The sequence below is a fragment of the Lithobates pipiens genome, unplaced genomic scaffold (genome assembly GCF_037356315.1).
Source record: "Lithobates pipiens isolate NorthernLeopardFrog02 unplaced genomic scaffold, aLitPip1_a1.2 Scaffold_22, whole genome shotgun sequence".
Classification (NCBI taxonomy): Eukaryota; Metazoa; Chordata; class Amphibia; order Anura; family Ranidae; genus Lithobates; species Lithobates pipiens.
The window spans coordinates 19,628,358-19,654,752 of record NW_027507784.1 but is presented as its reverse complement, the minus strand read 5'-3'; the positions used below and the strand labels follow the sequence as shown (position 1 = coordinate 19,654,752).

At 43.9% G+C, this 26,395-nt stretch overlaps 1 long non-coding RNA gene across 1 annotated transcript in view; it reads right to left on the bottom strand.

Moving 5' to 3' along the window:
* LOC143923376 (uncharacterized) overlaps positions 1-5,693 on the bottom strand; it is a 48,795-nt gene extending 43,102 nt beyond the window's left edge. The window contains exon 1 of the long non-coding RNA XR_013261721.1: positions 5,569-5,693. This is a non-coding gene — a long non-coding RNA (uncharacterized LOC143923376). The remainder of the gene's footprint in view (positions 1-5,568) is intronic.
* Between the last annotated feature and the right edge of the window lie 20,702 nt (positions 5,694-26,395).

Here is a 26,395-nt window from a genome sequence, read left to right as displayed (position 1 = left end):
CGTTGGTTGTCGGGGTCTGCGGGTGGGGGGCTTATCAGAATCCGGGAGCCCCCTTTAATAAGGGGGCCCCCAGATTCCAGCCCCCTACCCTATGTGAATGAGTATGGGGTACAATGTACCCCTACCCATTCACCTGGGGAAAAAAGTGCTAATAAAAAAAACAGTTTTTTAAAGTACTTTATTAGACAGTTCCGGGGGTCTTCTACCGACTTCGGGGGTCTTCTCGGCGGGCTCCTCCACTATTTTCTGCTCTTTTACCGCTAGCTCTTTTACTAGCAGAGGAGCCCGGCTTTCTCCTTCATCACCGCCACCGTCCGGAGGTTTTCTTCCGACTTCGGGGGTCTTCTTCCACCTTCGGGGGTCTTGTCCCGCTCTTCACTTCTTCTGCCGGGCCTCCGCTATCTTCTTACAGCTCTTTTACTAGCGTTGGCCCGGTCTTGTCGCTGTCGCTTGTTGCTGTCGCCGCCACCTTCTTATTATTCTTCTTCTTCTTCCTTCCGATGTTGACATGACACTCTCGCTGGACGTAATGGCAGGGACGCGTTGTGCAGCGATTTATATAGGCATAATGGGTGATCGGGTGATGTCACACGGTGACCCCGCCCCTTATGATGTCACAGTCCCAGCATCCCCTGGGACTGTGACATCATAAGGGGCAGGGTCACCATGTGACATCACCCGATAACCCCACCCCTTATGCCTATATAAGTCGCCGCACAAAGTGTCCCTGCCATTACGGCCGGAGAGATCGTCATGTCAACATCAGAAGGAAGAAGAAGGCGGCGACAGCAACAAGCGGCAGCGATAAGACCGGGCCAACGCTAGTAAAAAAGCTGTAAGAAGATAGCGGAGGCTCCGCAGAAGAAGTGAAGAGCGGGACAAGACCCCCGAAGTGAGAAGAAGATCCCCAGACATTGGCAGCGACGAAGGAGAAAGCCGGGCTCCTCCGCTAGTAAAAGAGCTAGTGGTAAAAGAGCAGAAGATAGCAGAGGAGCCCGGCGAGAAGACCCCCAAAGTCAGAAGAAGACCCCCGGAGCTGTCTAATAAAGTACTTGTGTCTAACAAAGTACCTGTGTTGTGTTTTTTTTTTATTAACACTTTTTTCCCCAGGTGAATGGGTAGGGGTACATCGTACACCATACTCATTCACATAGGGTAGGGGGCCAGAATCTGGGGGCCCCCTTATTAAAGGGGACTCCTGGATTCTGATAAACCCCCCCCGCCCGCAGCCAGGGTTGTTGGGAAGAGGCCCTTGTCCTCATCAACATGGGGACAAGGTGCTTTGGGGTGCGGGGGCCGCAGGGCTTCCCTTCCCCAAAGCACCCACCCATGTTGAGGGCACGCGGCCTGGTGCAGTTCAGGAGGGGGGGGCGCTTGTTTGTCCCCACCCCCTTTCCTGACCGACCGGGCTGCTCGCTCGGATAAGGATCTGCTATGGACTTTGGGGGACCTCCGTGCCGTTTTTTCGGTCTAGGGGTTCCCCTTTAAATCCATACCAGGCGACGGGCTCGCGAGGTGTCAATCTCGTTGATGGGGCTGGCGACATTCACTTCCTTCGCTAATCCCGTCTTTAGAATATTAAAAAAAAGTTAGTTACTTTGCTGAGTAACTAATTACTTTTCCAATGTAGTAACCGAGTTACTAACGCAATTACTTTTTGGGAGAAGTGATTTGTAACTTAACTAATTACTTTTTTAAAGGAAGATGACCAACACTTGTCTTGGTATCTCATAAAAAGCAGACATCCATCAATGCTCAACATGCATTAAAATTTATTAAATCAATAAGGAAAATATATAAAATGTGCATTCACAAATCCAGTGCCTTTTAGACCGGCACTAAGTCTTTCCAGCAGTGTATTTTTGGGGCTAACTACTGCCGTTCCTTCTCCCGGGTTTGTCGTGCAGTCCAAGCCTCGATCTGGTGCGAGTTGGGTTGGCATTTACCCAGAATCCTCTACGCGTTTCGCATACAATCATCCGTCACCGGGAACCTGGAGCCGCCATCTTTATTTTGGTATTCATGCCTTTACTGGCAATTGATTAACCAATCGATTCTCTAGGAAAACCGGAAGTACGCCACCATCTTATTTACTGGTGTTATGCCCATGCCAGAAGTGTGTCCACCATTTTAGTTACTGACACCTTTTCCTAGACGTAGTAATTTCCTCTTTGCCCCTTGTTATATTTACAAATGGAACCAGAACTTATTTCTCCCACTGATACTCATTTGTTTCTCATTTAAACCATTACATAATTGCACATATGCTTGCATCCAAAAGGGACTAAATCATTAAAACTTTAAAAACCAAATCCCTTTTGTTGATTTATCGCTATATGTTATCAATATTGCAAATGTATCTATTTAGACTACACCGTAATTCTTATTTATGGCCTTTAGGAAAAGTAAAATGTAAGGGGAAAATAAATAAATAAATATATATGTGTGTGTATATCTACAGAAACTAAAGTTATAAAAAATAAAATGTAAATACAAAAAAAAAGATAAAAATAAACAAAAAAATGAAAAATAAATACATGTTTTTATATTTATTCTCTTCACAAAAACGATTTTATATATATATATATATATATATATATATATATATATATATATATATATATATATATATATATATATATATATATATATAGTTTTTATCATTGAATTTATTAACAATTGTTTATGAATCACAGATAAAAATTGTTCACGTTTTTGTGGTAAGATATATAATCACTTTAGGATCAATGCAGCTACACTTTTACCGCAATATTACCCCCCCCCCCCCCCAATATTGGTAGGGCATTTATAACTGCAGCAGATCTTATATTTCTGATATTTTTAATATAATATCTTCCATAAAGTCACAAACTATATATTTGTTTTCTTTTTGCACCGGTGACGCACCTTTTTTCTAATGCTTATTCGATTGTAAGCTCTTCTGAGCAGGATTCTCTTAATCCTCTTGTATTTTATTGTATTGTAACTATATTGTCTCCTTTTATATTGTTAAAGCACTGCGTAAATTGTTGGCGCTATATAAATCCTGTATAATAATAATAAAAATAATGCAAGCATTCTAAAGACTTGTACACAACATAAGAAAATCAGGAAAACTTTTTGGTCTGAGGAACGATCGTACGATTTTCTGATAGTGTGTACACAAATTTCGACAGCCGATTCGGATGTGCCAAGCAAAAAAAAAATTCCGAAGGGCCAAACGCCAAAATTTTTCCTGCATGAGAACAGAACAAACTATTTTTCTTTTAATGTGTTCCATTTTCGTATAAATAAAATCGGAAAGGGAAATCCTGTGCATCTTCAGAAACAATAAACAACAACAACAGCAACAAAAAAAAGACTTTCTCTTACAAGAATTGTCGGATATTGGGGTAGATTTACTAAAACTAGAGGGTGCAAAGTCTGGTGTAGCTCTTCATAGAAACCAATCAGCTTCTAGATTTTTTGTCAAAGCTTAAAGAGGTTGTAAAGGTTCATGTTTTTTTCACATTAATGCATCCTATGCATTGAGGTGAAAAAACTTCTGGCAGTGACCACCCCCCCCCCCCCAGCTTTAGTTACCTGAGCCCCTTCATTCACTCGGCGGAGACATGCTCTCCCTCTCTGCATGAGGTCCCAGCTCTTGATTGGATAGATTGATAGCAGTGGAGTCATTGGCTGTCAATGAAATCCAATGACGCCTGGCGCCGGGGGGGGGGTGGGGCAGAGTCCTGCATTCATGTCTGTGGACGCAAATTCTGGACTCGGGAGCATGCCCGCAAGTTAACCCCCCTCGGTGCTTCTCCTAGGGGGTTCTCTGATGCAGGGAGGAGCCGCGAGGGCCGCTGGGGGATCCCAGAAGAGGAGGATCAGGGCCACTCTGTGCAAAATGAGCTGCACAGTGGAGGAAGGTATGATATGTTTGTTTTGTTTTTTTGTTTTTTAAAACATGAAGCTTTACAATCACTTTAACCACTTGCCGCCCGCCCTATAGGGAATTGACGGCGGCAAAGTGGTTTCATAATCCTAACCGGACGTCATATGACGTGATTAGGATTATGAGCCGCTGCGCGCCCCCGGGGGCGTGCATCGCGGCGATCGTTGTTGCGGGGTGTCAGTTTGACACCCGGCAACTACGATCTCGGTAAAGAGTCTCCGACGGAGACTCTTTACCATGTGATCAGCCGTGTCCAATCACGGCTGATCACAGTGTAAATGGGAAGAGCCGGTGATCGGCTTTCCCTCACTCGCGTCTGTCAGGCGCGAGTAGAGGAGAGCCGATCGGCTGCTCCTCTGACAGGGGGGGTCTGTGCTGATCGATTATCAGCACAGCCCCCCCGAGGATGCTCACACTGGACCACCAGGGACACCACTAGACCACCAGGGAAAAGGTAATAAAATCCATAATCCTCCCTAGACCACCAGGGATGCCAGTCAGCACAATGGGTGCCAATCAGTGCCCATAATGGATGTCAATCAGTGCCCACAATGGGCATCACTGATTGGCATGCATTATTGTTTGGCACTGATTGGCATCCATTACTATAACACCGATGCCGCCTATGAGTGCCCACCTGTGCCGTCTATGAGTGCCCACCTGTGCCGCCTGAGTGCCCACCTGTGCCGCCTGAGTGCCCACCTGTGCCGCCTATGAGTGCCCACCTGTGCCGCCTATCCATGCCCACCTGTGCCGCCTATCCATGCCCACCTGTGCCGCCTATCCATGCCCACCTGTGCTGCCTATCCATGCCCACCTGTGCCGCCTATCCATGCCCATCCGTGCCGCCCATCCGTGCCGCCCATCCGTGCCAGCTATCAGTGCCAATTTGTGCCACCTATCAGTGTCCGTCCGTGTTGCCCATCCGTGTCGCCCATCCGTGTCGCCCATCAGTTCCGCCTATCAGTGCCACTTCATTGGTGCCACATTGGTGCCCATCAGTGCCACCTTATCAGTGCCCATCAGTGTAGCCCCATCAGTGCCCATCAGTGAAGGAGAAAACGTACTTATTTACAAAGTTTTAAAACTGAAACAAAAAAAAAACATTTTTTTTTTTCAAAATTTTCGGTATTTTTTTATTTGTAGCGCAAAAAATAAAAACCGTAGAGGTGATCAAATACCACCAAAAGAAAGCTCTATTTGTGGGAAAAAAAATGATAAAAATTTCATTTGGGTACAGTGTAGCATGACCGCGCAATTGTCATTCAAAGTGCGACAGCGCTGAAAGCTCAAAATTGGTCTGGGCAGGAAGGTGTTTAAGTGCCTGGTATTGAAGTGGTTAATTGAACAAGCTGAAGTAAGAAGCTGTTTGGCTACCATGCACAGCTGCACCAGATTTTGCACTTTCCAGTTTTAGTAACTCAACCCCAATATTTCCTTCCCTCGATTGCAACTTGTGAACCAACGAGGAAAATCGGACGATTGTTTGCCCAATTTTCTTATAGTCGGCACCTCACTTAACACTCACTGTCTTTTGTTTTGTTTGGCTTCGTCTATAAGCTGCGTTATTTTAACTCAACAGTTTCTTTCAAATAAATCTGTTAAATACAAATACAGTTCATATTACTTACAGTGGCTTCTCAGATTCTTACTGTTCGCCTAGCCGGCTGATTTTCTATGGCTTCTCACCCTGAGCTCCGTACACTAAATGATTGTTCTCATCATACATCTCTTCTGTTTTATTCAGAGGCAAAAGAGAAAGTGAAAGAAAATCTTCTTTTTGACATTTGTTGTTCACAAGTTAAAAACATTTTTTTTTTGCTAGAAAATTACTTAGAACCTCCAAAAATTATTAAAAAAAAATTCTAACACCCTAGAGAATATAATGGCGGTCTTTGCAACACTTTCTGTCACACTGTTTTTGCGCAGCGGTCTTACAAGCGCACCTTTTCTGGAAAAAATAGACTTTTTTGAATTTAAAAATAAGGCAACAGTAAAGTTAGGTCATTTTTTTTTTTTAGATTGTGAAAGATGATGTTACGCCAAGTAAATTGATACCCAACATGTCACGCTTCAAAATTGTGCAGCTCGTGGAACGGTGACAAACTTTGATGCCGCGTACACACGATCAGAATTCTCATCGGAAGAAGCTCTGATGGTATTCCCGACGGAATTCCTCTCAAGCTGTCTTGCCTACACACGGTGACACCAAATTCGTATTGTAGGGTCACCTTGAGGCGAGGTGACAGATGCACACCGTAGGGATCAGGAGTGCACCGCAAGGTTGTGGACCCTACGGCTGACTGCTGCAGATGGGGGACAGATCCCACTGGGGTTAGAGTGTAAGATTCCCTGGGGCGCGGAGTCTAAGAGCCAGCAGATGTTCACCAGCACCTCTAGTGGTGAGGATGGACTTGGCTTCAACTGGCTCCAGGTCGCGACCCCCAGGGTCCCCCAGTTCACACCCACAGTAGGCAACAGGAGGATAGGGATAGTGAGGGACAAAGCCAAGGTCGGGGGCCACAAGCAGACAGGAATAGTCAGGGACACGCCAAAAGGTCAGGATCACAGGCAAACAGGGATAGTCAAGGACACGCCAAAGTTGGTAACGGAACAACAGAAGAGCACACGGCAGGTAACAGGAAGCTAACACACAAAGGTTGATCAGCAGCGTTGGCCTGCAGTGCACAGATTAATATAGAGCTCCCTGATAGGAGCTAGGGTGGAGTCATGCCAGAGGATGGATTACAAAAGCAGACAGGTGAGGGTCGGCTGGTCTCTAGATGAACACATGGGAACAGGTAAGCAAACTATTGCATAAGCATGACACTGATAGTTTAGAACGCGGTGACGTACAGCAGATACAACGGAACTAGAAAAAGGAAGTTCAATAGCCAGTAGCCAATAGCTCCCATCTCGTAGTTGAATGTGAGCATGCGTGATTTTTTGGAGTGTCGGAATTGCATACACACGTTGGGAATTACCGATAGAAGTTTTTCCGTCTGGAAAATTGAGAACATGCTATAAATTTTTGGCTGGCGGAAATTCGGACAGCTAAATTCCGATGGAGCGTACACACGGTCGCATTTTCCGATGAAAAGCTCTCATCTGTCTTTTTCTGGCCAGAATTCCGACCGTGTGTACACGGCATTACTCTTAAAAATCTCCTTAGGCGACGTTTAAAAAATTCTACAGGTTGCATGTTTTGAGTTATTGCTCTCGCTCTACCGATCTCGCCGATACCTCACATAAGTGGTTTGAACACCGTTTTCATATGCGGGTGCTACTCACGTATGCATTTGCTTCTGCACACAAGCTCGGCGGGGCGGGGCGCGTTTAAAACAAATAATAAAATGTCTTATTTATTTTACCTTTTATTTTTTATTTTTACAATGTTCTTTTTTTTTATGGTGTCACTTTTATTCCTATTACAAGGAATGTAAACATCCCTTGTGTTAGAAAAAAAGCATGGCAGGACCTCTTAAATATGAGATCTGGGGTCAAAAAGACCTCATATCTCGTATTTACACTAAACTGCAATAAAAAAACTGCGCTCCACCCGCCGCTCCAACACGATAGTGGAAGTGACGTGTCACGCACTACGGAATCCAACACGTTTCGTCAGCATGTCTGACATCATCAGGGGGTCACATGACCCCTGATGATGTCAGACATGCTGATGAAATGCATTGAGTTACATAGTGCGTGACATGTCACTTGCGCTATCGTGATGGAGCGCGGGTGGAGTGCAGCTTGGCGTACCGGCTTCATTTTATGTGCTTTTTTCTTGGAATTAATTTTTTTTACAAATAAATGGCTATAAGTAGGGATAAGCCGAACACCCCCCTGTTCAGTTCGCACCAGAACTTTCGAACGGACCCCAAATTCGTACGAACTTTAGAACCCCATTGAAGTCTATGGGACTCGAACGTTCGAAATGAAAAGTGCTAATTTTAACGGCTAATATGCAAGATACTGTCCTAAAAAGGGTTTGGGGACCTGACTCCTGCCCCAGGGGACATGGGTCAATGCCTGAAATGTTTTTAAAAATGGCCGTTTTGGCGGGAGCACTGATTTTAATGACGATTAAAGTGAAAAAAAAAAGTGAAATATTCCTTTAAATATGGTGCCTGGGGGGTGTCTGTAGTATGCCTGTGAAGTGCCACGTGTTTCCCGTGTTTAGAACAGTCCCTGCACAAAATTACATTTAACGGAAATAATATCATTTAAAACTGCTTGCGGTTTTAATGTTATATCTGGTTCCTGCAATATGGTTGAAAATCATTGAGAAAAATGGTAGCCCTCCCTGCCCATTACCAGCCCCTTTGGGTCTTGTACGCATATTAAGGGAACCCCGTACCCATATTAAAAAAAAGGAAATGCGTGTGGCCCCCAGGCCCTATATACTCAGAACAGCAGTATACAGGCGGTGCAAACAAGACAGGGACTGTGTAGGTTTGTTGTGTTAAGTTGAATCTGTTTGTAATTTTCAACTGGTACATTTTTAAAGTGTAGCTCCAGTCAAAAAATCCATTTTTAAGCTTTTTGGAAAACATAGGGAAGGGTTATCACCCCTGTATAATTTGTTTTGTCGTCCATCTTTTTTCATCTCACTTGCTGTTGTCTCCTTCCATTTGCAAGTAGGAGATGTTTGTAAGTTGGATGTTTGAAAGTAGGGGCCTGCCCTATATGCTCTGCAGAAATGGCGGAACAAGGTGTTGGTTTTGCCACAACATTGTAAGCCCTCAAAGTGACTTTTGGTGGGCGCTGGAGCGCTCTGCGGTGAACGATTATATCAAGAATTGTAATTACATGCCATTGTTGAACAGTGGTAGAAAAATTGACCTTTGGTGGTTGTGGTGCTGGTGCCACAACACTATAAGTCCTCACAGTTACTCTGGGTGGGCACAGGAAGGGGCCCTCCTGTGAAATATTATATCAAGAATTGTAATTACATGTCCCTGTTAAACAGGGGCAGAAAAATTGGGCCTTAGGCACTGGTGCTGGTGCCACGACGCTGCAACCTCTCCCATATACTCTAGTTTTATTGCAGGAATTAGCCCTGCTGCAAAGCATTGCATCAAAAATTGTAATTAAATGCCCCTGTTAAACAGGGGCAGAAAAATTGGGCCTTAGGCAATGGTGCTGGTGCCACGACGCTGCAACCTCTCCCATATACTCTAGTTTTATTGCAGGAATTAGCCCCGCTAATATGCGTTATTGATCTTTATTTTAGCTTTAGGGGCCCTATAAAGTGCTTTTGCCCAGCCCACAAAGGTAGGTCTGAACCCAAATATCTCCAGAACTCGCCTTAAGTAACCCCACTCCAAGCTATCAAAAGCTTTAGGGGCATCTAGAGATACTATGGCCGTGAACCCATATTTAACATTGGAATCTGCAAATTCAGATACACTCTCCTGATATTGGCGCTGGTAGACCTATTCGATATAAACCCAGATTGATCTGGGTGTATAAGTTTTTGTATATGCTTATTCACCCTTGCTGCCAATACTCTTGCGTGTATTTTAGCATCGGAGCACAGCAATGATATTGACCTGTATGATGAGGTTTCCATATGATCTTTCCCTTCTTTTGGCAATACGATTGTGGCTTCTGACATCAAAATAGGCATCCTCCTTCCTATTGCCACATCCTCTAACACCTTCAATAGTTCTGGGAGCAACACCTCCCCATACCGCCTATAAATCTCCATCGGAAGACCGTCTGGCCTCGGGGACTTCTGATTGGCCATCCCGGCCACAGCACTTTGTAGTTCCTCCAAGGATATGGGGCTCTCTAGTTCCTCTTTCGCTTGTTCTGAAAGTGTTGGTACCTCTACCCCCCTAAAGAATCTATCCATCCCCCCCCCCTCTTAGCCTGGATTTGTATAACTTTGTATAATAATGCCTAAATTATTTCAGAATTTCAGGGGTCCAAGAGGAAATCTCCCCCCCCCCCGGCATCCTGATCACTACTATCCCTGACAGGGAGTTGTTGGTTTTAACCAACCTAGCAAGCATACGGCCTGCACTCTCCCCATAAGCGAAAGCCGATTGTCGCTGAAAGAGGCGCTTGTTCTCAACCTTTCTCATAAACAACATTTCTATATCTCTGCTGGCTTCTAAGGCCGCGTACACATGGGCGGACTGTATGGCCTACTTAGTCCGTCAAAACACATTTCAGCGGACAGTCCACTCGTGTGTGGGCTTCAGCGGACTTTTTCAGCGTGCAGTCCGTCCTACTAAGTATTTCGGAATTTTTGAAATTTTGCCCGTCGTACTTTGGTTTCAGCGGACAGTCCGCTCGTCAGTATGCTAGTTCGACGGACTAAGAATGACGCATGCCCAGAAGCAAGTACGAAAAAGAAAGCTATTGGATACTGGCTTTTCTAGTCCCGTCGAACGGGCTGTACACGTCATCGCGCAAGCTTTCGGCAGACTGTATGGCTATCCGTGTGTGGTCAAGTCCGTTCATTCGAAAGTAGGACGGATTGTCTGTCGAACTGTATGACAGACTAAGTAGGCCATACAGTCCGCCCGTGTGTACGCGGCCTAAGCCATCTCTCCAGTTTTTCAGGGGTTGGATCTTCCACGTATTGTTTTTCAGCCTCTACCACTTCTCCTCTAATACTCTCTTCCCATTTCCTAGAGCTTCTCTTAATCCCTGCCACCTGCTGTATTATTAACCCTCTGATAAATGCCTTTAACGTGTCCCATACCACCCCTATTGGTGTTGTCCCCTCATTTAAAGTTACAAACTCTTTTAATTTTGCATTTACCTCAGTTGATTCCCCCATTAACTCCAGGAAAAATTGACTTTTTTTCCACTCCCTTTGCAGGTTTTTATCCTCAACTTGGATTGTTAATATTAGAGGTGAATGATCCGACACTCTCCTTGGGGCGTAAACTATGCCTTTTACTAGCTGTAGCGCCTCGCCACTTCCAAACGCCATGTCAATTCTTGATAGTGTATTATATGAGCTGGAAAAACATGAATACTGCTGCATGGTTGGGTTCCGAGTTCTCCAGATATCACACATACCCACTTCTTCCATAAATTGGGCCAAACGGCCCTCAGGGACCTTATCTGATTGAATTCCGGGTGGAAACCTATCTTTTCTCTTATTGAGGACTTCATTAAAATCCCCCACCGCAATAACTGGTATACCCTCTTTATCTTCCAAAAATTCTGCCAGACTGAATAAGATCTCCATTTTAAAGGGTGGTGGGATATAAATATTTTCCATAAACACAAAAACATAATGCCCATCCTTGTCTATTATGGCTCTCTGAGGAGAAAAGCACGTCTCGGTTCTGACCATTATGCTCACTTCCCTCCAGTAGGAGGAATAAACCATATGGTATTGGAAACAAAATTTCTTGCTATAAAGACCCCCCATAGTATCTTTTGTTAGATGTGTGTCCTGTAGACAAACTAGGTCCACCCGACTTTTCTCCATAATTGAGAAAACAGCCATTTTTTAGCTGGGTTCCCGAGCCCCCTGATATTCCAGGAGGCTATATTCAAACTACTAGATCAGGGATCCTCAAACTACGGCCTCTCCAGCTGTTGCGGAACTACACATCCCATGAGGCATTGTAAAACTCTGACATTCACAGACATGACTAGGCATGATGGGAATTGTAGTTCCTGAACAACTGGAGGGCCGTAGTTTGAAGACCCCTGTACTAGATTGTGTCAGCAGGGATTCTGTTATATTCCTGGCTTAGCAGACAATGACAACCAAAGATTGGGGAGCAACCCACCTCCCTTAGTAACAAATTATACCCACTTGAAAATATTTCTCCAAAAACCTGAATGTCTTTCACCAGTAAGTGACCAACCAAGTGAATTATTATACCGATCCCATTTTGTGATACATCAAAAAAATCATTTTTTTTTTTCCTTATGACAATCCTGTGCATTCATGTTAATGTGGTTGAAGTACCCCCCCCATCTCCATCCCCCCTCCCCCTTTGCACAATCCAACCTTCTCCACCCACTCACAACCCCCACCTCCCAAACCCGTGCCTACCTAGGCTCGCCCCAAGGGTTTAATGCATGGCTTTTCTCCAACCTAACCCCCCATCCATCCCCTGATACCACCCCGGTGCCTTACATAACATTATTAGATTATTCTTATTCATCCCTTTCCAACCGCCACCCCCCCACCACCAAACCATCCAAAACAACAATCTGGCATGTGCATTACCTGCCCCATACATTATAGTGTCACCACACATATATCTCCCCCCTCCCCCTGAAATTGATCCTAAAGTCCAACCATATTACACTTAAAGTTCTACATCCTGTAGATTCTTCTTATTCTACTCAAGCCATCTTGCCGCCTCAGCTGTTGAATCAAAAAATTGTCCCCCCCCCCAGAGCTGTTATGCGCAAACGGGCTGGGTACAGTAAAGCGTACATGATTTTATGTTTCTGCAAGGAATGTTTAATCACTATAAACTCTGTTATTCATTTTTGTAACATTGGAGAATAATCTGGGTAAAATGATATCTTGACACCTTTGAAAAAAATATTCACCTTCTCCCTGGCTTTTCTCAAAAGAGTTTCCTTATCCTTATAATTAAAAGACTTTAAGAGCATTGACCGGAGATGCTCACCGATTGGTGGAGCTCTGGCTGGAACTCTGTGTGCTCTCTCTATAGCGAACAAAGGCGAAAAAATAGCCTCCTCTTTAATCCACTTGTCCAGGAACTCAACAGGATGGGGCCCTTCACGCCCCTCAGGAAGTCCCACCACTCGTAAAATTACTCCTACGTACCCTGTTTTCCATTTCATCCAATTTTGAAATCTTAAGAGCCATTTGTTCTGGTATTGATTTAATTTCCTGTTTAAAGGGAAAAAGTAATCTTACATTAAACTCAATCTTTCTAAGGCCGTGGTCCTTTCAGTGGTTTTCTGCAGTTGTTGGCCCAGCAAGAGCAGTTCCTCCTTTATTCCCCCAATTTGTTCACATAGACTGTTCAGTGAACTCTTGCATGCATTAACAGCGGTAAGCATATCCTTTAGTGACGGTTCTTCCTGTTCTGCTAAAGGGGTGTGAGGGTTTGGTTCAACCACTGAGCTCCCACTTACTGTCTTATTATTACCTGTCATTTTTATCCCTATTGATGCAGAACTTTTCTGGCCCTGCGCTTTACCTTGGCTTTTTCTATCCTGAGAGGATTGAGCCTTTACATTTGGCTGCTGAGGCTCTTTATTAGGAGAATTTTCCAGGGTATGAGCAAACCTTTTAAGATTAGCTGCTGCGGCCGCTGCAGCCTGGCTTCCCTTTTCCGTCTCTTTCACCGAACGTGCTGTTTGTAACCCGGTATTCTCCTGATGTGGTTGCTCCTCTCCCCTCTTTCTAGTCATATTGCTTACGTTGATAAACAAGTGCTGAACCAGCACCTATTTTTCAGCAAAGGAAAAAGAAAAAAAGGGGGATATTGTGCAGAGGTCTGCGATGTCTGCGACCTTTAACAACTTTAGCAATTCCAAAATACGGAAGTAGCACAAAAGTGTTTCAATGCTATAAATTTGCAAAGTAGCAATGTAATGTCCAGACTACAGCCGCAGAGGCCACAAAAAAATAAAAAAGGAGCAGGGAGAGGGCCAAACTACTGAATAATGTCCAACAAGGCCTCGGACAGCATCCAAATAGTAAGGCGTGAGAGCTACTTTTCACGGTTTGTCCTGTTTTTAAAAGCGCAAGACCTGGATGGCCCCTTATCCCCAGTCACAAAAAAATTGTCCTGCAATTTACTGCTTATAGCGGCCCTGGCGATTTTCAGGAGCATAAAATGTCCCGGAAATATTCACTGGTATTAAATTATGATTAGGGATGGCCGAACTGTTCGCCCCTGGCGGTTGTTTCGTGGCGAATTTTGCGTGTTCGCGATTCGCCCGATCGGCGGACTATTGCTGCTGTTCGCCCGGCGGACATATGTGTTTACAGTGTGAAAGAACTTTGACCCATGATGACACATCTATCATGGGGTACAGGACAGTCAATAGAGACATTTCAGCACATGGACAATTGGACATTCCCCCACCTTATAAATAGACCTGATCTGGCGGCCATTTTACATTTTGTCTTATTTCAGTGTCGGGACAGGACGCTGTGTGGAGCAGGGAGAGACTGTAGTGACACAAATCGCTAGCTATTAGGTCCACAAAAGTCCTTTTAAGGACTGGTATGTTATAGGTGTAGTACAGTATATAGGGTTGAGTGCACTGCTGTGCTGGTGATTGCAGCAGACTGTCTTTTGTCAGTGCAGGGAGGGACAGGATGCTGTGTGCAGCAGGGACAGTTAGTTTAATCACTAGCTAGCTATTACTATTAGGTCCACAAAGGTCCTTTTAAGGACTGGTATAGGTGTACAGTATATAGGGTTGTACACGTATAATATACTTTCTTCCAAATATAGAAAGAATATTATACTTGACTGCTGCCCTATTCTGCAGCAGTCCTTTATCAGTGTAGGGACTGAGGTACAGTCTGAAAATCACTAGCTACTTGGTCCACAAAGGTCCTTGTAAGGACTGGTATAGGTGTACAATATATAGGGTTCTGGTGCACTGCTTTATATCACAGTGCTGGTGTCGGTGCTCTATATCACGGTGCTGGTGTCAGTGCTCTATATCACGGTGCTGGTGATCATCTCCTGCACCCTCGTCATAGCCTACCCTGACCTTTCCTCTCCTCCATTGCCTTCATGCACTACTGAGTCCTGAATTGTCAAAATTTCACATATAAAAAAAGAATGCTTGTAGTTGTCGATCCCAGATTCACCTCATACATGTGTTATGTCAGTGGCCATGTGGTGGGACTATGTGTGCACAGCTAGTAATTATTTTGTGGCTGGAAATATGACCTGTAGGACTTTTAAAGTTCGCCTGCCATTGAAGTCAATGGGGCCTGCCGCGAACTTTGCGGTTCGCAAACTTTCGGCCGCGTTCGTGGTTCGCGTTCAGGAAACGTCCCAGCGGAAGCTCGTCCATCTCTAATTATGATTGTTATAGCCCTGGAATAGATGTGTTTATCCAAGTCGCAAGTGCTTTCGCAACCCTAGTATTTCATTTGAATTGAATAGAGGAACAATACAAAGAGACTTGTGATAATTACTTTGTCCTGATTTCAAACAGTTTGGATTTTTCCCACAGCTCCTGCTCACACCCCTTTCTCTGGATAGCAGATATGTCCCCTCTTTTTTCTTTTTTTTTAATGTATAGAAAGTCACTCACTAGTCCAATGAGCCCCAGTTATACCCTCTCACACATCACCTATATTCATAGCCTTTTCCTCCATGTTTGCTCTCACCACTTGACTCTGCCACTGCTGCCATCAAAGCACAGATGGATGGATCTGTGTGGATGGATTAGCAATCCTAATGGCTTTACCCAGCCTATCATAGCTTCTCATGTCATAGCTTCAGATTCTCCCCTCCTGCACAGTGCTCATCCCATTCGGGCAGCTGCTCACAGCACAAGGGGGGGGGGGAAAGAGAGAAAAGCCGCCGATTCAGCCACTACAGCCGCTCCTAATGCCACGCCATACCACTCGGGCTACAGCCCGCTCCGGCCGCCCGGCAGTCTCTGGCTATCTCCGGCAGTCTCTAGTCCGGTCAGGTACACCAAGCACGGCAGAGAGGAGATACACACGCTCCTCCGTTCATATCTCACTCTCCCACGTCACACATCCAGCCACGCCCCTTTCCAAAAAAAGTCATTTAAAAGCACTCGCGGCAATAATGAATTGTCAGCTCCCCGTAATACAGAGAACAGTCATTGAAAGTCATTGATAAAAAAAAAAAATGCAACCAATTCTTGCTCCATGAACTCCTCCTCGCCCTGTTCATGGACTGGGCTTGTGTCAAAGCTAAAAGCCCAACACCAAGCCCCTGCACAGCGCAAACTCCACGACAAGTATGTACACGAAACATGGCTTCAATATGGTTGGCTGGTCAGAACGGACTAACAGAAAGCAACGATAAACAGCAAGGCCTGAAAGAACGAACTGAAAACCAGAAACGAGCTGACAATAAGCACTGCTGTAGAGCAGTAACGATCTGAAGCACAAGTATGAAAAGTGCGAATCGTCCCTAATCAAACTTCTACTAACACGCGATAAACACGAGATCAGCAGAAGGAGCCCAAAGGGTGCAGCACGTGGTGCTAAACTTCCCTTTTATAGTCCCGTCATACGCGGCTTATGTCACCATGTTCTTGTCGACCGGAAATTCCGACAACTTTGTCCGACCGTGTGTAGGCAACACCAGTTTCAGACAAAATCTGTCAGATATTATCCGACGGATTTGGTGATCTGAATGTCCGACCATGTGTACAAGGGCTTACCCTGCTAAAACCTGGAGAATTGCACATGGAAATAATGTTTAGAGCACGATATAATTGCCTAAATAGTACTGAAATATGCAGTATATTATTTGTGTTTCAATGTTTTTATTGATTATTATTGATAAAACAAAGATTGCATGTTACATACACATAGTAAAACATAAATCTGAATATTATTGTAATTATGAAATACAGAATTTGAAAATAAAGCAACAATATGAATTGATATTTGGCATAAGATAGAAATGCATAGATCAATAAAAAAAAAAAAATTAAACAAAAAAAAAAAAAACACACTTGTAAATATCTATCATATAGATGAAATTACTCCAAGCTGGATAAAATTGATTTAAACAACACATGCGTATATATGGAGTCATATTAGTCGCATACCTATATCTCATAAGAAACCAAAAAAAGGTGTAACAAACTAGAGTAACAATGAATCTGTAAATTCCATATTATCTCACGCACCCCTAATGGGATCAAACTGTGCGCGAAAATAATTTGAGTCCTAACATCAGACTATATATAAGGTAGTGGTCTGTATGGCTTTAATCTGAGCTACAACCAACATGGTTGTCTACCTTATAAGGGATTAGTATCCAGAATTGAGTACAAGCTGCTATATAAAAGCAGTGAAATGTAATTTATTCTATTATATTATGTTGGGGTCCCCAGGTCAAGCTAAACAGGGACAGATATTAGGGTGTTATATGTAGTCGAGCACTTAAAATGTGACCAAAATGACCACGTTTTATAAAATTTAGTATGAGTATCTTTCGCTTGAGAGATCAAGCCCTCCATTTCAGCTATTTTCTCTACTCTGCGGAGCCATTCAGAAATAGTGGGGGGAGAGGAAGAACGCCAATGAACGGGGACGCAAAGCTTTGCTGTATTTATAAGATGTAATGTGAGGGATCTTTTATAAGTCGATTGCGGAATAGATGTATGATGCAGGAGGTATTGAGCTGGCGTGTAGTCTGGGGTATAGGTTGTGATTTTAGTGATGAGCTTATGGACTTCCTTCCAATATGGTTGGATTAAAGGACAATCCCACCATATGTGGAGAAGAGAACCGTGCGCTAGATTACATCACCAACATGTGGGAGGGATAGTAGAATGGAATTTGTGAATTCGGTCAGGCGTTCTATACCATCTAGAGTATAATTTGTATCCATTTTCTTGAGCGGTAACATTTAGGGAGCCTGAATGTATGTGTGTGTATATGTTTTGCCAGTCCTCATGTGTTAAATCCAAGGACAGTTCTTTAACCCATTTCTTACATGTGGTGTCATTTGAGAAAGAAGCATCTGGGAACATTAAAGAATAGGTAAATGAAATGAGGTGTCTTTGAGGGTCTGTTTTGGAGCATAAGTTTTCAAACGGCGTATGGTCTCTATACCACAGAGATTGGGAGTTAGAGCTTTGCAAAAAATGTCTTATTTGAAGGTATTTAAAGAAAGGAATCTTCATTCCAGGGAAACGAGCTAAAATTTCTTGAAAAGATAATACCTGACCATTGTGATAGAAGGATTTAGCTCTCATGGGTTCCACTGCAGATATGTCAGCATCGGATTTAGGCGAAATACCAGGAGGGAAGTCCGGATTCTGGTCAATTGGGGTTAGTGGGCCCGGAACTGAGGCAATGTGTAGCTTCTTGCGAACTGAATGGAAGATTTGTAACGTGGGAGCTATTAGAGGATGTGATCTGACCTCATGTGTTAATTTTTGTGGATTGATCCATGGTAAATAAGACATTGGTAAATGGAGGACAGCTTCTTCCATACCTATCCAGGCCTTTGTCTTGTGATGTAAATGCCAATCTAATATTCTAGTCAGATGACAAGCCCAGTAATACTTTTGAATATCTGGAAGACCTATTCCCCCCTTCAATTTTGGGGACACTAGCTTACCCCATTTGACCCGTGATGGTTTCTCTGCCCAGATAAATTTTAAACATAATCTTTTGTATGTGGAGAAGAAAGCTGGCGGTAGTTTTATAGGAAGTGTTTGGAGTAAATATAAGAGTCTAGGGAGTACATTCATTTTTATAATCACTGCCCTACCAAACCAGGAAAAATTGCCTTTGTTCCAGTCTTGAAGGTTCTTCTGTATGGTTTTTAAAATGGGGGCGAAATTCTTATTGTAAAGATCAGGTAGTTTTGATGGTAATTGTATCTCTAGGTAGGTTATGGCTGATGCATCCCAGCCAAACGGGAAATTGGACTGACATTGCGATACAATGGAATCTGACAGAGAAATGTTGAGTGCTTTCGATTTGGATAAATTTATTTGGAGGTTGTAGATTTTTTTGAAAAGGTCAAAATCCTTCAATAAGTTTGGAATTGTTATGATGGGATCAGTAAGAAAAAGAAGAATATCATCTGCGTAAGCCGCTAATTTGTAATGAGTATTTGCTATTTCAACTCCTTTAATATCTCTGTTGGCTCTAATTTTGCTTAGAATAGGTTCCATGGTTAGTATAAATATAAGGGAGGATAAGGGACAACCCTGTCTAGTTCCATTCGACACGGAGAAAGCATCCGAAAGAAGACCATTAACTCTGATTTTTGCTGTTGGGGATGAATATAAGGTTAAGATATAGTTCATCATGCGTTCCTTGAAACCTATTTTGCGTAAGACTTCCGTCATATAGTCCCAGGCCACTCTGTCGAACGCTTTCTCCGCATCGAGGGAAAGGAAAAACGCAGGAGTGTTGGAAGATGTCAGCCAATGATGAATATTGAGTGCCTTCAAGGTATTGTCCCTAGCTTCTCTGCCTGGGACAAATCTCACTTGGTCCAGAGAAATCAAAGAGGACAGTAGAGGAAGTATACGATTAGCTAAAATTTTTGCATAAAGTTTCACATCAACATTTATTAAAGAAATGGGCCTGTAGTTAGAAACTATAGATGAATCTTTATTTGGTTTTGGTATCATAACTATATGGGCTTCTAAAAGATCTTTATTTTTATCTGAGAGGGTATCTAGGGAATTAAAGGTCTCTAAGAACCTTGGTATGAGAACTTCAGTGAATGTTTTATAGTAACTAACTGGAAGGCCATCTGGGCCAGGGCTTTTGTTTGGCTTCATAATTTTGAGGGCTTCCAGCGTTTCTTCCCTGGTAAGAGGTTTATCTAAATCATCTGCCTCCTCTTCAGTGATAGGGTGTGGACCATATTGTGTAAGGAAATCTTGTATTAATCTTATCCTGTCCTTGTTTGAGCCTGTCTGCGAATGGGATTGTATGTTGTAAAGTTTAGAAAAAAATTGTTTAAATTGATTTGCAATTCCACTGGATGATTCTATTTTATTCCCTTTGGGGTCCGTTATGTAATGAATGGTAGTATTTTCTTTTTTAGATTGCAGGGCTTTAGCTAGAAATTTGCTGGATTTATTCCCAAACTCATAGAAGGTTTTTTGTGATAGGGCATATTTGCGACGTATGGATTTCCCTAGTTCTTCTGGAAGTTCTTACCTAGTTTTTAATAACTCTTGAAAAGTTTGATCAGCCAATGATTGTTTATGCTGTCTTTCCAGGGAATGAATTTTAACCGATAATGTGGATATCAGAGCTTGTCTAGCTTTTTGACATTGAGCGTTTATAGAAATTAGTTCTCCCCGTATGACACACTTATGTGCCGCCCAAAGGGTAACCGGGGTAATTTCGGAGGAATCATTCTCCTGAAAATACTGCAACAAGCGATCATTTATACGCTTTACATTTACTGGATCCGTTAAAATAGAGCTATTCATTCGCCAGATTGATTGTCTAGTGTTGGATGTAAAAAATGTGATTGTGACAGAAATAGGGTGATGATCTGAAATTACCATTGGGTCAATTGTAGCTTGATGAAGTAGATCCAAATCTGGTTGTGATAAGAAGAAGTAGTCTATTCTTGTGTATCTACGATGCGGAGGGGAATAGAAAGTGAAATCTTTACAGTTAGGGTTCAATGTGCGCCAAGTATCGTGTAACTCCAGGTTAGATAGCTGTGTTTTTATAGCCCGAAGAGCCCTGTGTGTGATAGAGGAGGCACCTGAGGACGTATCAAGTGAGGGGTTCAAGGCCAAATTGAAATCACCCCCGACAATGAGCATGCCTGCGCGAAATGTACTAAGGTTTTGTAAGGCATCGCGGAAATAAGGAACGTGTTGTTTGTTAGGGGCGTACAAATTGGCCAAAGTAATGAGTTTGTAATGCAATTTGCCTTTAAAAAAATATATCTTGCATTAGTATCAATCAAAGTATCTTGGATCTGCAATGGGCATTTTTTAGATATCAGAATAGATACTCCCTTTGATTTGGAGTCTGGATTAGTGGCATGAAATACTGTTGGATACTCTGGATTGAAAAGTTTGGGGATATTATCTGATCTAAAATGTGTTTCTTGGAGGTATACAATGTCCGCTTTAGCTTTTCTTAGTAACATAAACAACTGAGATCTTTTTTTCTGGAGTGTTAAGACCCCTTATGTTTAAAGAATATAGCTTGACCTGGGGAGGAGGGCCGTGCCTTCCTGCAAGAGACATTGTATGTTTTGATTAGTAGCTTTCTTTTTGGATTAACTTTGGCAATAGGGGAAAGGGGGAAGGGGAATAGACCAGGTTATGTGATAAGGCTAAGATGGTGTAATGTGGGGAAAGGTCTGAAGCAATAACCGAGCAGGTTATGGGGTCTACCCAAGACCTGTGTAAAATCGGCGAAGTACAGAGCAAGGCCAGAGAAAGCCTACATAACACAGGCCAACTCTGGTCCAAGCTACTGTGTGGGGGTTGGATAAAACCTCACGGAGAACAGGAGAATGAGTGACATGGTAATCCGCTGTTATCAATGCCAAATGCCTATAAAGGTGTAAATATGAGAAACTAAGGAAAATTTGTGTTGATACCGGTCATGTATTTGGCATGGGTGTGGAAGTAATAAATATCTAATTATGATAATAAACCCAAGCAACTACAAGAGTGACGCAAATCAGGACATGGTGTATGCGAGTAGAGACTTGTTTTGTGGAATCTGCAAATAAAAATACTGAGATGTTCTCACATAAAAATAAATAAATAAATAAATTGTAAATTTATAAAGCATAGCAGTATCACGCCTATATAAACTTATACTTCTTTGGAAAGAACTAGAAACCCCAGCTCTGAATCCTATTATATATAGAACAACTAACAGGAAATATTAGTGGGTGTATGGAATAGACAGTGTAAAATTAGAAATATTTGCCACACCAGAATGTCCTTACCAATATACCATTAATAAGGTGTCTTTGGTGTACTTTAACCTTAATATTAAAGATTATCTTAACCTAAGAAGACAAGTACAGAACAGGAAAAAAAAGAAAAATAAATAAAAATAAATAAATAAATAAATAAAATTACAAAATAAAATAAAAAATAAAATAAAAATAATGTAATAAAATAATTCTAGTGCAGTCGGAGTATTTTGGGCTTTCTTGAACCAAACTAGTATCTCCCAACTACTTGTGTAGTGTCTAATTGTATTGGTACTATACCTATGTATAAACCCATACACGTTCCTTAGTATATCCACAACGGTGGAAGAAATATAACAATCTCTCACAGCCACATTCCAGTGGGCGTGAGGATAGGTGGGGATAGTTTAAGGTAGAATCCTGGGATGGACTTATCAAGTGCTGGAAGTAAAATAGCCATACCTAAGCACTAACTAGGAAAACAGCACAAGTAATAATGCAAAACTAACAATTATAAAATGCGAGTCTCACTTAATGTCTTGACTGTAATGTAATTCAATAAAGTTTTCTAGTATTTCATCCATAAGAACGAGACATAACCATTATGATGATTCCACTAAAGTGGTATACTATAACACTAATACTGAAATTAAAATTAAAGGCCAATTTTACCTATGATGGCTTAAAAAATGCAAAAATAAATAAATAAATAAAAAAAATGCAAGAAAAAAAAAATATTAATAATGCTTTCCGATTTTCCTTGGGCCTTGTTGGACCACCTTTACACCTTATATCTCATTTAAACATAGCCTAGCTTGACTGTTTCTAGGTATCATACAGAGGATGATACTAGTTCATTGGTCTCCTCAGAGCAGGATAACCGAAAACAAATCCTAATAACCGTAGTCCTACGGGTGTGATGAGGGGGGAGGGGAGTTCTGCATTGGAAAACCTTATATACAGGGCCGGATTAACATAGGGGCTGATGGAGCTGCAGCTCCAGGCCCCTGCCTTAAAATAGGCCCACCCAGCCAGCAGCATAAGCCCGATTTTTTTTTTCCTGTCCATAAACTTCTATGGGACAGGAGAAGTATGCGTAAATGTAGGGGTGTCTGGCTGCATCTGTGTTTGCTCACTGTGGTTATTACAATGTCACAGTGCACAGTTCCCCCCCTACACAAATGGAAGAGGCTGAGTCGGCTCTGCCTTTCCCCTCCCCCTCTGTGAAGTCTGTGCAGTGATGGAGCCGTGTGGGTGGGAAACACCGGCAGATAGAAGGTGAACAGGATATCTCTGAGTGATGAGCCTCCAGGGACCATTCAAATGTGAGCTCAGTGACTGGACTCTTATATCCCTTTCCCTCGTTTTTAACTTTTTTCTCCAGCAGTAGCTGTTATAACTGCAGCCAAAGTGTTTAGAATTGTGTCATCAGCCTGTGGCAGTGCTTGGTGGTCCCTTGTGCTTTTAGGTGGTTCACACTGATTTGCTGTGTTTTGGCCCATTGCTGGTGTATCCACAGTTTTCCTGCATTTTACCCACAGTCCTATAGATTTCTATTAGGTTGTTTGTTTTTTCTGCATTTTCTGAAAGCGCACCAAAATTCCTGCATGCTGCATCTTTGGCACACTGTCAGAAAATGCAGCAAAAACCTGCAACCTGATATAAATCAATAGGACTGCAGCTAAAACTGCAGATACATGAGCAGTGCAGCCAACTGCAGCACACCAGTGTGAGCCCAAAAGCTTGCACACACAACCCTGTACAACTTGGTCTAAACAAAACTCCTGACATACATACATACAGCCATACCATCCCAGCTCAGGAGGGGTGGGGGCTCCAGGGATTTGATTGACTATGCAGGCCCTGTCTCTTCTATCCATCTGGGCAGAGTCTTGGAGGCAGTGGCAGGCTGCTGGTGGTAAGTGGCACACTGTATCTGGTGACAGGCTGTGGGTGGCGAGTGGCACACTGTATCTGGTTGCATGCTGGTGGCAAGTGGCACACTGTATCTGGTGGCAGGCAGCTGATGGCAAGTAGCACACTATCTTGTGGAAGGCTGCTGGTGGCACACTGCTGCTGGTGGCAAGTAGCACACTATCTGGTGGAAGGCTGCTGATGGCACACTGCTGGTGGCAAGTGGCACACTGTATCTGGTGGCACACTGCTGGTGGCAAGTGGCACACTGTATCTGGTGACAGGCTGCTGGTGGTAAGTGGCACACTGTATCTGGTGGCAAGTGGCACATTGTAACTGGCATGCTGCTTGTGGCAAGTGGCACACTGTATCTGATGGCAGGCTGCTTGTGGCAAATGGCACACTGTATCTGGTGGCATGTTGCTTGTGTCAAGTGGTACACTGTATCTGGCATGCTGCTTGTGGCAAGTGGCACACTGTATCTGGTGGTACACTGCTGCTGGTGGCAGGCTGCTGATGGCAAGTAGCACACTGTATCTGGTGGCAGGCTGCTTGTGGCAAGTGGCACACTGTATCTGGTGGAAGGCGGCTTGTGGCAAGTGGCACACTGTATCTGGTGGAAGGCGGCTTGTGGCAAGTGGCACACTGTATCTGGTGGAAGGCTGCTTGTGGCAAGTGGCACACTGTATCTGGTGACATGCTGCTGGTGGCAAGTGTCACACTGTATCTGGCATGCTGCTTGTGGCAAGTGGCACACTATATCTGGCATGCTGCTTGTGGCAAGTGGCACACTATATCTGGCATGCTGCTTGTGGCAAGTGGCACACTGTAACTGGTGGCAGGCTGCTTGTGGCAAGTGGCACACTGTAACTGGTGGCAGGCTGCTTGTGGCAAGTGGCACACTGTAACTGGTGGCAGGCTGCTTGTGGCAAGTGGCACACTGTAACTGGTGGCAGGCTGTTGTTGGCAAGTGGCACACTGTATCTGGTGGCATGCTGCTGGTAGCAAGTGGCACACTATCTGGCATGCTGCTTGTGACAAGTGGCACACTGTAACTGGTGGCAGGCTGCTTGTGGCAAGTGGCACACTGTAACTGGTGGCAGGCTGCTGTTGGCAAGTGGCACACTGTATCTGGTGGCATGCTGCTGGTAGCAAGTGGCACACTATCTGGCATGCTGCTTGTGACAAGTGGCACACCGTATCTGGTGGCAGGTTGCTGGTGGCAAGTGGCATGCTGCTGGTGGCAGGCTGCTGGTGGCAAGTGGCACACTATCTGGTGGCAGGCTGCTTGTGACAAGTGGTACACTGTATCTGGTGGCAGACTGCTGGTGGCAAGTGGCACACTTAAAGAGGGATTCCGCCCCAAAAAAATATTAAAAGCCAGCAGCTATAAATACTACAGCTGCTGACTTTTAATAAATGGACACTCACCTGTCCCGGGTTCCAGCGATGCCGAGGCCGATCGACCGCTCGTGCCTCGGCTGCTGCCGCCGCCATTCGAAGTGAGGGAATCAGGAAGTAAAGCGAATCGGCTTCATTTCCCGGTTCCCTACTGCGCATGCGCGAGCTGCGCCGCGCAATAGGAAATCTCTGCGCTGTCACTGGGACCCGTGTGTGTCCCAGCAGACAGCGCGGCAGGGCAGGAAATGGCGTAGACTCCCGTGGGAGTCTATGCCCGGAAGTGGGTGAAAATACTTTGACAGGTATCTCCACCCCCCTCCCCCCTGAAAGGTGTCAATTGTGACACCGGAGGGGGGGGGTTCCGATCAGCGGAGGTTCCACTTTAGGGTGGAATCCCGCTTTAATCTGGTGGCATGCTGCTGGTAGCAAGTGACACACTATCTGGCATGCTGCTTGTGACAAGTGGCACACCGTATCTGGTGTCAGGTTGCTGGTGGCAAGTGGCACACTGTATCTGGTGGCAAGTGGCACACTGTATCTGGTGGCAGGCTGCTAGTGGCACTGTATCTTGTGGCACACTGTATCTGGTGGCAAGTGGCACACTGTATCTGGTGGCAGGCTGCCAGTGGCACACTGTATCTGGTGACAGGCTGCTGGTGGCAAGTGGCACACTGTATCTGGTGGCATGCTGATGGCAAGTGGCACATTGTATCTGGTGGCAAGTGGCACACTGTATCTGGTGGCAGGCTGCGGGTGGCATCTGGCAGCAGGCAATGGTGGCAAGCGACACACTGCATCTGGTGGGAAGTGACAAGCTAAGGTTCCCACTGATAATGCATCATGGTGAGTTGAACTATTTCACTACATATTACAATGTAGTAATAGAAATAATGGAATTTGATCATCCCGACGCCATATCAAGCATAGCGTCAGGATGATTTTAAGTGCTAAGTGCCATTTGCCTGAAAAATCACCCCCCGCCACCTATTTCCCCATCAACCCGAGACTACATCCCCCCTCTTTTTTTTTTGGGAAGGGGGGGTTCTCCCTGAATGGCAGTTTGGAAATGTGGTCTCCTATGTTGCTGCTGTTGAGAGACCGCATAGCAGGTGGTATTGGGGGTGTTGCTGCTGCTCAAAGGCTGCACGGCTGATATTACTGGTGAGAGTATATTTAATTTGTTTTAGCAAAACATTTTTGCATTTTCATTTTGTTTCCGTAAAAAGGCCCACCAAAATCCTCAGCACCAGGCCTATGATGCTGTTAATATGGCCCTGCTTATATAGGACTAATTAACTGCTGGAAATTGAACGAAACAGACTGAGCAGTAACTAATATCAAAGCACTATAAATGAGGATGAGGATGTTTAAAAACTGTGCAATAGTACTTTCCTATGTACTCTTCTAGTGGGAACATGAGATTTGAATTGTGTAAGAGAATTTATCATATCCAATCTATAACAGTAACTTAACCCCACAATTTATATGATGTTGACAGTCTCTAATCAGTTTAACCAAAGCAGATGAGTAAAGTCGGTGTAAAGAGGCTAGAAAAGGCATC